At 32.1% G+C, this 14,038-nt stretch overlaps 2 protein-coding genes across 7 annotated transcripts in view; one reads left to right on the top strand and one right to left on the bottom strand.

Moving 5' to 3' along the window:
* Positions 1–14,038, bottom strand: part of dpr12 (defective proboscis extension response 12) — a 294,159-nt gene that overhangs the window by 241,801 nt on the left and 38,320 nt on the right. The gene's annotated exons all lie outside the window — the stretch shown is intronic.
* Positions 554–14,038, top strand: part of LOC147910437 (uncharacterized) — a 214,598-nt gene continuing 201,113 nt past the window's right edge. For 4 of the 6 annotated variants that reach the window (XR_015548473.1, XM_087416830.1, XM_087416831.1 and 1 more), the window contains exon 1: positions 1,586–1,960. The gene's annotated coding sequence lies outside the window, so the exon portion shown is untranslated. Of the gene's footprint in view, positions 1,961–14,038 lie in introns of all 6 variants that reach the window. The other 2 variants (XR_015548474.1, XR_015548475.1) reach the window with 2 other exon arrangements.

Raw genomic sequence — 14,038 nt, 5'->3', positions numbered from 1 at the left:
TAATATTAAATGTGTACTTATGCTTTGTGTGCTTTGATAAAATAATCCAAAATATGTGACAAGTGATTGAAGTATTTCTGTACTTCAGTGAATAAATTTAATTTTATTAATAAGTAAATCTTTGTTTTATTAATTATCAAGGATACTTGAACAATTGATTAATTTTGTCATCATGATCTTTAAATCGAAATAAAATTTTTAAGTCAGTAACTCTTTAAGTTATAATAACAAGAAGCCAATTCAATTATATAATAAGGATTATTATAAAGAAATTTATATATATTTATCTTTTTGAATCACATATTGAATATTTTTCTATATAATAAGTACAGTTAAAATAGTAAAGTGTTGAAAAATGTGAAAAAAGTGTTGAAAAATGTGAAAAATTATGTGTCTAATGGAATAATTTTCATATATGTATTTCAGTTTACATATCAAATCGAAATTAATCTTGGATAAGTCAGCAATTTTATGAATATAGATTAACTATAATCTCAGTTTAACTTACTTCTTTTTTTTCCTGTGATTATTCGATGTTGCAAATGCTTTAAAGCATTCTTTGATTGGTCAATTAATAAAATTTTCTCTTCCAATTGGTCAATCAAATGTTTCGAAATATTTGTAGCGTTGGGTTAATTGTTCGTTTTCGTCACACGACAAATTTTTTAAGCCTGATTGGTTATAGAGATATTTGAGAAGCTATGTCTTCCAATCAATTAATACATTTGAAAAATTTGTAAAAGAGGACAAATGTAACATTGTAAATCATATCTTCTAGTTCTAAAAATTCGAAAAAGTTAAAGAATAAATTAAATTGTGATTAAAATTAATCTACAGTAGTAAAAATGGATATTATTAGTCTACTTAATACTATAAATGTTTGAAGAATTTTTTAATTAGTCAATTATGTCTGTTTTTACGAATGTAGATTAACTTTAATTTTGGTCTAAAATTTATTCTTTATCTATTTCTAATTCTTAAAATTAGAGAAAAAAAATGAAGAGCTAGTTTAATCAGAGGATTCAAATTAAACTACATCGGTAGAAAAAAAAACGATATTAATGATATTCTTTCTTCCTATTGGCTAATCAACTGCTTCGAAGCATTTGAACCGTACCTATTATGTCTCGTCGGTACGTATATTAGACTAATATTACATTTATTCGTTTTTTGTCAAACAACAAATTTTCAAGCCTGTTGATTATTACAAGATAAAAAAAATCCTATAGCAAATCACTCTATCAAGCAGCATTACATGCTTGAAAAATTTGTTGTATGCAAAAAACGGACAAATATAATATTTCTGTTTTGATTAGTATTTATAGTTATTTCTTTTGACGCGCGTGGTCGTCCTAGTCGCGCCAGTTAAACTATTTACTCCGAGTACCATCGGCGCCGCGAGAATCGTTCCGCAATTGTTTCGCGTCGAGTGCGAGTCTCGCGTACTAATAACTTTACTATAAGTACACACGAAGGTCGAAAGCATTTGCGACAAACCGATGGCCGATTCCGGGACATTGAATTAGTCCGCAGACGCGCGCGCGACGATAAAATTAACCAACTTTCGCGAATCGAGGTTATCGCGCCGCCACCGCTCTGAAGTTGCCGTCGCGTAATTTGGATCTTTCGTCGCGCGACTCGCGAGTGCGTCACGCGGGAAACGTCACGTCACGTCACGTCGGATCGATAAAGCGAACGGCGAACGGTGTATATTGCGACATTTACTCGTCTCGAATGTGGTAGGGGATGCGTTGGCGATTATGTACGACGGGCGATTATCGTGTTTGTGCTAATTGGCGCGAAGACTCGCAGGTTAAACTGGCATTTCCCCGATCGGCTGATATCCGGCGCGAGTGAGTGTCTGGAGCGAAACGGATCGATCGACGGAGCGAATGCCCGGGACAAAGTGGATCGATCGCGGCGAAAAGACGGCGTCGTCAACCGACTGCAGCATCGACTGGTGAGTAATTATCCGCTTATTATAATGTTTATGCGATTAATCAGTCATTACGTTGTTCGCGACGATTTTACGATCTCGAAGTAAACACATTTCGGTTTTGGTAGAATTTGGCATTGCATTTCCGTTTCTGTTGGTTTACCTGACGATATTTCACACCAGTTGGAGAAAATTGAACCAAATTTTGAACTATAACGAGCCACCCCGCTGATTGCTCACCGCGAATTCTCGCTGCTTTGATGAGAAATGAACATGTAATCTGACTACGCGATTAATTCTACCAACGAGTACGAAGGGATGATTTTTTTAACGATCACGAGATATGCCCGTAAAGCTCACTTTGAACAACCTATAATTCGCATCACATTTCAGGATTTCAGTAATTTTATTTACAATGTGATACGCTACGTATTTTAACGTATACTTGCATTTTAATGTACATTTTACAGTTTACGTGTACATTCTGATACTTCGAATGTTTTACGAAGTGCATAAAACCGTAATGGAATTCTATCTTAAATTCCGACGAATTCCAGGTCATGTAGAATGAAAATTTGAGATCATTAAGCTCCGATTAATGTAATTAGCAATTATCTCAACAATTGCATACAGCAACATTTCAGACTATATAATTTGTTATTTCTCTAATTTTTTGCCATATGTCAAACAATGAAAAATTATTGATTTTATATTAACAAATTTTTATAGTTATTACTCGATAAATTAAGAAGGTTTTCTACTTTATTGCGTTGTTTTTTTAAGATTTCAGAAATTTTTTTTGAAAGGGAGGCAATAAAATATTTTTTTTAAATTACTTTTTATTTTTTATTCGTTGTTTAAAGATATATTTAGTAATTTTTAAATACAATAAATATAAAAAAAATAGAATAAAATAAAAATAAAAATAAAAATAAAAATATAAATATAAATATAAATGGCATAAAAAATATGAATAATTAATAGACCCATTTGATTTTTATATCATATGCAAACATATGAAAAGAACAGTTTTGCGGAAGTATTTAAAATTGTAGGTAGATACAAAGCAGAAAATAATTATGTGGGATTAATTAAAATAATTATATAGAACGCTCAAATTGATTCCTAAAATGTCTAAACTTTTTGCAATATTGCTCGAATAAAATTAATTTTAGATCTGTATAACTACATTTTATATAGCTACACTTTAATAAAACCGTTTTTTCTGCGTATGAATCTGGATTTTTTAGTAAATTGAAATACAAAAAATACAACTTCATTTTAATCTGAATAATTATAGCTATTGTCGGAATTAGAATTATTTATTTCGTTCAATAAATAAATAGATAATACTTGTTTATAAAAAAAAAATATTTGATTTTCATTCTGTTTTTTTGTGTTCTCGAACCCTCCTCCTCCCTCCCAAAATATTAAAAATTAAGTTAGCAAGATGTAATAATTCTAATTCTGATAATGGGTGGAAATGATGTTCTGATAATGGTGTTCTGATTAATATGATGTTTCATTTTTTAATTGCAGTCTATTTAAAAATCCGGTTGGTTACAGATAAACCGGAGTACACGATACAAAAACCAATATACAGCATAGATGGCATAGATCATAGATTTAGTATATATTCATATTTTCTAAAAAATAATTAATCTATTTCAAACACTAATAAAAGATAAAAAATAACTGTAAAAAAAAAATTTAATTTTCCAAAAAGACTTTCTAAACATTTCCTTAAAAATACAATAAAAAAACCTTCTTAATCGGAACTTGATCGAAATTACCTTTACATCGGCTTTATTATAACAACGTCCCACAAAATTGTTAATCATTTTTTAACTTACATATAGAAAGTCATGAATATTGATGCGCATCAGGTAAAATTTCGTTTTATGCAAGGAAAATTCGCTAATCCTTTTGATGTTAAAAATTTTACATGTTTCGAATTATTTGTCACATCAATAGTTAAAAAAATTTTATTTTTGGTTAGAAGACAGATTTTTAAAACAGAAATCAGTTTTTGAAATTTATTAGTATAGAAATGCTGAAAGATATCTCATAAGAGAGATTTAATTTCTTTACAAAAAGGATTTACTTTTCATTAATATTTATATGTACTGTTTTATATTATTATGTAAACAACTTTTTATTTTACATCAGTTACACTGCCGATATTTTATAGAAACAAATATTTTCAAAAAATTAAGAGAGTTCTGTTACTTTCTTGTTGATAAAAGAATTGTCTATTCTGTAAAAGTGATTCAGTGCATTATTACTGATGTAATCACCGAATATTTACTGTTTTTCAATAATAATACACTAGTTCACTTTTAGAGGTTATGATTTTCTGCAAATTCAGTCTGTAGAAACCATAACTAAGAATGAATCAGTGTATTATTATTGAAAAACAGTAAATATTCGTTGTAAATTATACAGTTGTAAGTGTAGCATTGAAGTCATGATAATAAACTGATTCATTTTTATAGAGTACACTTAAGTCATTAGATGTATGCATAAAGCTCCTTTAAAATTATTATTCTCAAGTAGAATTTTGAGTTTTGATTTTCTTGCTAAATTTTGAGTCACTTTTGCAAGGCCGACTTTACATGGTGCACTATCTTGCGCGAATCCTGCATATTCGCGCCTGAACAAAACTCGTTTGCAACGTTTGTTAAATCCAATCAGTTATCCCAGCACCAAGTGTGCGCGCGCACTGCATGTGTATGTGTGTGTTTGTGCATCGTGAATCCGTGCCATCGTCAACAGCGGCGGCGGCGGCGGCGGCAGCGTTCTGATGTACCGTCGAGCTTGTTTTCGCGAACCACGCGAAATCGCGGAGAAAGCCGGCTGGCAACGAGGTACGAAACGAAATATTGGATTAGGTAGATAAAGGTGGCACGAACCACAATAAGTTCCTCGGACGGTTCGCACGCGATGTGTGGCGCGGGGGACTTCCCTCCCTCTTAGGGTGACGGTAGAAGAGCCGAAATGTGATACACGGGGTGAGATAAGACCGAAATTGCGTTACGGCTGGCAACTCGGTTCGCGAGTCGATGCATTTTATCGTCTTCCAAGTGGCGTTGCACTCGAATTTGTCACTTTCCTGTGTATGAAAGCGATGATTGATTAGATAGCTTGTTAAACTATGAATGAGAATTCTGTAGAATGTGTGTGTGACCGTATCTGAATTCTCGTTAAAAGTGTCCGCGATAAATATGAAGATTTGATAGAGATCCATAATATGATACAAAACCATTGTTATATCCTTCGTTGTTCTATTGTCTCGTTCCTATTGTCTATATTTCATGCATTATAGAATATATAAATCGACAATTATAATACAATTAATTGTAAGGCAGCGCCGAGACTGACCATGTATGAAATTTACTATTCCATAAATTTTTAATTATGTGCATTTTACACGAAAAGAACGATTTTGCTGAAGTATCTAAAGCTCGGTACAGACCTGAAAATAATTTTGTTGAACGGCCAAAATAATTACGTAGGAATTTCAAGCAATGCATAATGCTTCAAAAAGTTTTAACTTTTAGCAATCAGTTTGAACATTTTACATAATTATTTTAATGGTCCAACAAAATTAGTTTTAGATCTGTATTTAACTAAATTTTTACTTTAGCAAGATCTTTCTATGTATAAGTACATTTTTCTGCTTTGCACGCTTTAAATATCCGCAAAACGCCGAATCAATCAATACAACTTTGAAATTAGCACCAATTACATATATATTCATGCATATTCATTTTTCACGATATGCACAGCATTTGTAAGAAAAAATGAATCATTTCCTTTATTTATAATATAATTTATGACATTTATAATATAATGTAATATAATATTTATGATCATGACGGAATATTTTTAACATTATTATATATTAGTATTTATAATGTAATAAATAGAGCGATTTTTCGTAGGAAATAGAAATTAGTGCAATTTCCGTTAGCGTTTGTATTGTACCATCAAAGTTAGTTCCCATGACAAAACATTTTGCACGTGCAAATATCACAAAGCTCTACGATGCTGCGTCAATTTTTAACAGCGCGAAATCATGACGCACTTTATCTGAGTCAGGCGTAAAAGCTTTTTTTCCGCAAAATCTGACAGGGATGCGCGCATCCGTAAAAAAGCGAAAAATTTTTTGGCAGCGGGTTCCGTAGAAAACTGAAACACACAAAGAGAGCAATGCTTTGATAACCGATCGGAGCAATCAAACGGAACCGCGGATTATACGTTAATTATTTTGATTGGCTTCTCCCTTATCACATGAGCGTCTATTTCTGATGCTTTCCGACAACTCTCTGTCACGTCAAACACCAGCGCGCGATATCGCATCATGTCGAATTATCCTCCACGATATCGTTTGCCGCGCCGTTTACCAACGTGAGAAATCGCGATCTCCACGCAATCCTTTCCGTCTTTCACGCGAGATTCTCCCAGTTAGGGTGTCGTTCGCGAAATCATGATCGACGTTCCCACTCTCTCGGTTCCATTTTTCCGTACCATCGATCATCGTGATTCCGGGTTAAAAGGAGTGCCTCGTTAAAAAGGCATATATACCGTCGAACGCACCGAAGTCACTATCAGGGAATTTGTCGAGAGAGCTGATGTGAGTGGCGTGTCGGGGGTTTGATCGACGTTCTCCATCGAGTCCCTGAGGGCCCTTCTTCATGGGGTGGAAGAACTACAAGATGAGAGGTCGCGCCGCGCCGTCTCGTCGGTTTGTCAAAAATGTATTTGATTCGCCGGGCTCACATGGGTAATTGCGTTCGAATTACGTGGCTTGCTTTTCGTTGGTAAAAGTATGATTATTCCAGTAACATTTTCAAAGATTTATATGAAACTCCTTGAGAACGGGATACACGCGCTAGTGTGATTACTTGTGAAATCATATTTCCCATGAGAATCATATCTTTTCCCCTCGCTTTTCGATTTCGAATTCATGTCTGACTGATCGTTTTTATCCCTAGGCGAAAATCATTGCGTCGCAAACGATACTAAACGGCATTTTTTTCATTCATGTTTCACAAAAATATGTTTATAGATAAAGTATGATTGGAATTTTGCGCGTATTAAAGACCGGTGGTGATGGCGGTGGCGGTTGCACAGTGGTGGTTGCGAGGTTAGCGTTTTCTGTGGAATCCTAGGCAAAAATGAAAGAGATGCGTTTAAAGGAGGACAAGAGCTTTGTGAAAATATTTATCACGCATATTATCGTTTATGTGATTTTGTGAGTTATTTCACAGTTCACATGGTATACTGTTTTGCGCAATTCCCTTTCAGTTCATTTAATAAGCAGGTCGCCAGTAATATAATGATCTTACAGCAGACAGGTGACTGTTGAAAATGATAATTTAAATCTGTCATCTTTTACATTTTTTTTACAAATGCATAATTATGAAAGTATTGATATGGATGTTAAGACAAGACAAAATACATTCTCATTATATTTAATTGTAATAAAATTGTGAACAATTTAATTCAAAAGAATTCACATTAAAATTTTATAATTGCATTATAGAATTTTATAATTACGAAATAGATTTTTGCTAAACATTATTAAAACGTCATAGCCTTAAAATAATATTAAGGCAATCTTAAAAATTAAGATTCTATTTACTTTTACTTCGTCGATCTTTTTTTTTTAAACTATTGAATATTAAAAAGTTACTATTTGTACATCTGAATACGTAACGTTATCGAGAAATGCATAATATAAGATGCTTGAGTACATAATACAAGTAATTTTTTAACGGAATTATATTATATTTTTTTTGTCACGTAAGCGTAATTCAATGCTGATTTCTCGTTATACATGCTACGTTTTGGCTATTAATATCGCATTAAACGTGACACAATAACAGGCATATAATGCTCTATGAAAGTAGAAAAAAATTATGATTTCCCTCTAGTCAGGCGAAAGAAGTTCTGCAAATTCATCTCTTTCGTAGTGATTTATCATTTGTTCCGCTATCATATTTCATCGATATTGCGTGTGCGTTGTCGTTACATTTCTCCTTTCACATATTCCCATATATACTATGCATAGTATTTGTTTTTCAAAAATTCTACTTTAGGCAATTATTTGAAAATATTGGGATTGATGAATGTGTGTCACGTCATAAAATTTCATCAGGATTTTGGAAGGGCATTGGTCAATTCTATTTGAAAAAAATTTCGATGATGCTTCGTTTATTTATACATATAAATTTGATAATTTGCCTTTTGCATACAGATAGGGATTAACTTTCTGATCCGCAAAAATAGAAATTGCACAGAATAATGGAGCATTTGGTTTAAATTAACGATTCATGCACTTACATTTCACTTCTCGATCATAATCTCTCTATTCAGGATCCTAACAATAAGAAATGCTTCCTCAGAGAACCACCATTTCTGTAGGAGCGGAAATGAATGCTGCGATAAGTTAAAAAGTAAGCAATGCATTATTCAGTTTTATTAAATCCTAGCGGAAGAAAGAAGTTTCGTACCATTCGAGTCTATCTTTAATTGGAAACCTTTTTCTTCATTCCTTAATATTAATAACATGACGTAAAAAGAAATAGGAGAATAAGAGAGAAAAACCTACGAATTGTATCTATGTTACATAAAGCTTTCAATGTAATTCTCGATATCTGTATTCACTGAGTTAACGCGTATCGCGTTACTCATATATGTACATCTCAATTTAAACGGATACATCGTTATTTTATTACGTTGAGTGGGGCTGGAAATTTTAATCGGTTTAATGTTACGAAATAACTATCAACAAAAAAATAGTGATTAAATAGTGATAAAGAGGAATATTTGCTCCCTGGTAATTAAGATAATTAAAAATCGGTGAAGAAGAAAGTAAAAAAATTTAGATTCTCAATTTAAAATCAGCGCTTTACTTCATTAGATTAAAATTCACTCTGCTCTCTTTTTTTTCTTAATTTAAATATCAGTTACAAAATGTAATTATTCCTTTAAAAAATGAATTTAATACGTAACGTAGGATTAACAAATATTCCATCAAAAGCTCGTTACGTTAGACAAACACATGTTTTTTGCTTGCGCGAAAATACGCCTTCGTTTGATGTTGTTATATTTGTAATAGAAATCAGTCTTGCAAATCCTCATTAGAAATGCTTTTCAACAGTAGTACTTAAAACCGACGAACGCATGGTGACAAAAAGAGAAATAGTTGTGTGCCACCGCTGTATTGATCCCACGCAATGGGACACGCGACCCCGTGTAGCGTGCAATGCGCGGATTACGTTTCGTTTTTCGGGCATGACGTTTCAGTGACACGTATTTTCCACGGTTTGCTTTCGGGGTCTTGGTCGAATCCAGCTGATGACGGCGTACAACGATTTTAATTAAAGTAAGTAACGACGAGGGGGCTGGCGTGTGGTAAATGGAGAGTACGGGACCGAAATGTAACGCAGTGACGTACAATCTCGCGTGTACCGTATTTTGTTCGGAATATGTTTTAGTTGTCGTTCATTTATTTCTACACTTGTATAATTGCGAAACCGAATCTGTAACATAAGTTTGTGGAATAAATCGCAATTTTTTTTTTTCGAAATATTTTTCGTTGATCTTTTCTTGATGCACACAGCATAATTTTCACAGGTCTTGTATATTAAAAGAAAATTTATTTTGAAATTAACGCTTTTTTAAAGCGTCTGTTTAAAATCTTACCAAGCGGTTTTATTTACAAGAAAAATTTGTATTGATTATGTTAGATTTTGAACGAAATATCAAAACATATCAAATATATATGCCAATCCGATAAACTGAAAATTTCATTTAACGCACTAATCAATTTAATGAAGTTAGGATTGATGTTACAGTTTATAAATATTACAATGAATTGCCATTTGTAATAATATGGGTTATATCGCTGTTTGAAAGGTTATATATCTATAAACTCCTTGATGCTCTGTATGACTATATTAATTATATATATACAATATCGTTGTGTAAAGTATTTATCGTCATGATGAAATAGATACATATATATGTATTATATTATGTAGTAAAGTGGCGTTGACAAATTTCTTTTTCTCTCTTTCATTTTCATTCAGCTAGATTATCAGTAAATATGGATATTTTTCGTCAAATTTCACAAAATAATTGTATTATTTAACATTATTGATTAAATATATTAAATATAGACTTTTGGTATAATTAAATATACCTATACTTTAAACTAGAAAATAATAGATGAAGTGTGATTATGGCATGGCAGACAGTGTATTAGTTTATCATGCTAGAGGTTCCGGGTTTGATCCCAATAGGAAAAAATATTTACGCTCATCTCTTCTCTCGGAAAAGGCAACTTCCCAAGAGTATTCTAAGAGTACACTAACTTAACCCTAACCTAACCTAACCCAACCTATCCTAACCTAACCTAACCTAACTGTAACCTAACCTGACCTGACCTAACCCAAACTTAACCCTGACCTAACCTAATCCAACCTAACCTAACCCAACCTAACCCGACCTAACCCGACCTAACCCCGACCTAACCCGACCAAACCCCGATCTAACCCCGACCTAACCTAACCTAACCTAACCTAACCTAACCTAACCCCGACCTAACCCGACCTAACCCCAACCTAACCTAACCTAACCTAACCCCGACCTAACCCGACCTAACCTAACCTAACCTAACCTAATCTAATCCAACCTAACCCCAACTTTACCCCAACCTATCCTGACCTAACCTAACCCTGACCTAACCTAACCTAACCTAACATAACCTAACTAACCTAACCACAGAACATCTTTCAAAAAATCCGCTTTTCGGAATCGACATTAAAAAGTGTAGACTTATGCTTGTAACAATTGAATATAATTAGCGTGCGCACTACAAGCTATGAGAGAAGTGCTTAATTAATATCAACTTACATCTACATCATTGTATATGAAAGAAATACATTTTTTTTTATTCTTTTCGTAAATTAAAGTGTGTATTATATTTTTTCATGTTATTCATTTTTACAGAATCTTTTTTCTATTATGATTTTATATCTTGTAAAGTAATACAAATTGAAATAAGAATTGCTTAATTATTATTTGAATAACGATTGGAATACATAATGAAAAATTTTAAAATAAAAATTTTTCACAAGTGTATGCATTTTTTCAAGAATAATTAAATTTTGCATTTTATTATTCATTTACTTTTATTTGTTTACATTTTATTTTCTTTATTCATTTATAATATTATCAATTTGTACTCTTTTTCTCTCTTTTCCGGAAACAGCAAGAATAAAATTAATTACGATAATAAAATTAGATTTTATGATAATAAATTATAATAATAAAATTAGGTTTTGTTAATTCATTTTTTTAATTTTTTAGTTAAAATTTTATTAATTAAAATTATTAAATATTATTCAAGATTATATGTAAATTTTATTATTTTGTTCTCTTACTCTGATTGTATTATTGGCACGCCAAAAATATTCAATATTTTTGATCCTAAAATTTTTAGACATGATAGTATTGCACAAAATACTTGTCAAATTTTTTCTGGACTGTTACATTGTTATTAGCATTATAAATAATGTATAACAGAAAGTAAAGCACCGAGGGAAATATAGCTGGAACTTTTATAGATGATTTAATTTTTAGGACACTTTGCATTGCAAATGAAGTAAATTTCATTTTTAAACGCATGTTAAGCATTTATAATACAATAACGACAACGGTTTGATTAGAAATCCATAATTATGATAAGATCATCAAAATAGTTGCATGTATTCCTGTGCACTTAATTTAATAATTCGTAAGCAATATGCAATTTACGTGTTGCTAGTAAGAAAGAAATCTAATTCACCAGTAATTTTAACTTGATTGTTTACAGGTATTTTATGTGGTATGAAATGGCTGCAATCAGACCAGAATTGATCCCGAATTATTTTCGTGAAATGCATTCGTATTTCGTATTCACATTCGTATAAATTCAACGTAATACGCCAAACGGTAGTTTGCACAATAAAATATAATAACTCGTCGAGTTACGTTGTGTTATTCTTACAATATTTAATCCAGAACAAATTGCGTACATTTGTAGTCGTTCATCGGATTATGTATCTATAACGATTCTGTATAAACACGTTCGTCACAGGAGAACTTCGACATCGCAAAATATATCAAGGCACGAATGTTATTGAATAGGTTGTTAAATTTCGAGCACAAAAGTGTATTACGCATTTCGTAGAAAATATGTACATTTTACATAAAATTTACTGTATGTGAAATGTACAAGAAATTAATTAATATGTAGTTTTTTATTATTATAATTATACAGAAATTATATACGACAGAGTTTTAGATGTACAATTGCACGCTGTACTCTTGAAGTGCAACATTTTCGTGAGTGTGTGTGTGTGTGTGTATATATGTATATATGTATATATAAAATTTGCATATCAAAGATTAAAAGTTAAATAATCTTTCCTAATTAATAATTCAAGCTTTTTAAATATTTTTTTCAAAATATTTTTTTATAAATAATTCTCTAAAAATATTGTAATTATTTGTTTTAATTTTGGCAAAACAATGGATGAAGTAATTAAAATGCGTGAATAAATGTGAGGTAAAGTGTATAGGTAAAACGTAGCGATAATCTTTCGACGATAAATTGATACTGTTCGTTCATATGTAAGCAGTTAGTGCAACGAATATTCCTTCGGGGATAACGTCGATAGACTGAATATATGGACGCAGTCCGCACATTAATAATGGGACGATATTTGCATTACAGTCGCATACATGACCGCAATAGAACCGCTCTTCAAACTCATGCTCATTTAACCAATTTCCGGTTATCAAGAAATCAATATTACAATCTGCTTGCGCGCGAGTAAATTACTCTCATAGTGTAATATTCCTCATAGCGATTGTGTGTGGAACGACAAAAAAATTTAAATGCAGCACTTTTGATCTGGCAATAAAAGCGCATCGCAATGATCATCTTCTACAACTACTTTTTTATAACACTTGTTCATCCTCGTTTTATCTTTTTTCCTTTCTCTCTCTTCTCTCTCTCTCTCTCTCTCTCTCTCTCTCGCTTTCTCTCTCGTTGCTCTAACTGAAATCGTTACAATGTAACCTACAGGCTATACGGCATAGTTATAGGTGATATGCACCGACTGTTTCGTTTGTATCGTGGAATCGACGTTTCTCGGTGCAACTGCCAGATCCATGGCTGTCGGAAAATTCAATATCGCTTATAATCGATTCTGCCTATTGGAATATCAACGTCATAATTTAGAGATGCCAGAGATGAGACGCGTCGCAGCACTCTGGGTTATTCAGAAATATCCTCGATAAAAAAGAATAGGGTTTCGTTCTTGAACGAGACAGAATTCGACGCATCTTTGCATAGTTCGATTGCTAGCTGCTAGATGCGTACTCTGCGAGATTTATCATTCGAACTGCGAGAGGAATCGATCATTCTGATGCACGTCGAAAAAACCTCCGACGTGGATGCGGAAGGAAGGCGTAACGCATACGAAACCATATATCCACAAAAGCCAAACATCGTACAGTTGTTCCGATGGAATAAATAAACTTTTTTTTTCGAGAAGATCGATTGCCCTAAAGCATTTCTCAAGATATAAAACAACACGCAGTAACAATCACTCTCATGAATAAAGAGTAACTGATATCTCCTAAAGATATTATTTACTTAGAACAATAAAACGCAATCATAAAATACATTTCTCTCTTATTACAATTTTCTCTGAAATTTTCTCTAACCTGATAAGAATAACGTCTATTCTACATTGATTCATCAAAATATTTTTAGCTGTTCAGATAAAAACTGATAACAATCAAAAAGTATTTATGTAAAAAAATTTTTTATAAAAAAAGCCTTATTTGTAGAAAATAAATATTAAGGAATTTTATATAATTAATATAATTTTGTTCTAATACAAACAAATGAGCTTCGCGTATTTTTGATTGAATTATTAACTAAATTTGTCGACTGTGCGAATACTTTTTGAGTGTCCAAACAATAAAATTTTTAATTTTCACTTATTTTTAAGATGATATATTTTCTATAATTAATAC

Source organism: Acromyrmex echinatior, chromosome 2 (assembly GCF_024713525.1).
Source record: "Acromyrmex echinatior isolate Ae372 chromosome 2, ASM2471352v2, whole genome shotgun sequence".
In the NCBI taxonomy this organism is placed as follows: domain Eukaryota; kingdom Metazoa; phylum Arthropoda; class Insecta; order Hymenoptera; family Formicidae; genus Acromyrmex; species Acromyrmex echinatior.
Note: the sequence above shows the minus strand (reverse complement) of the source record. Positions and strands in the feature narration are given on the sequence as shown.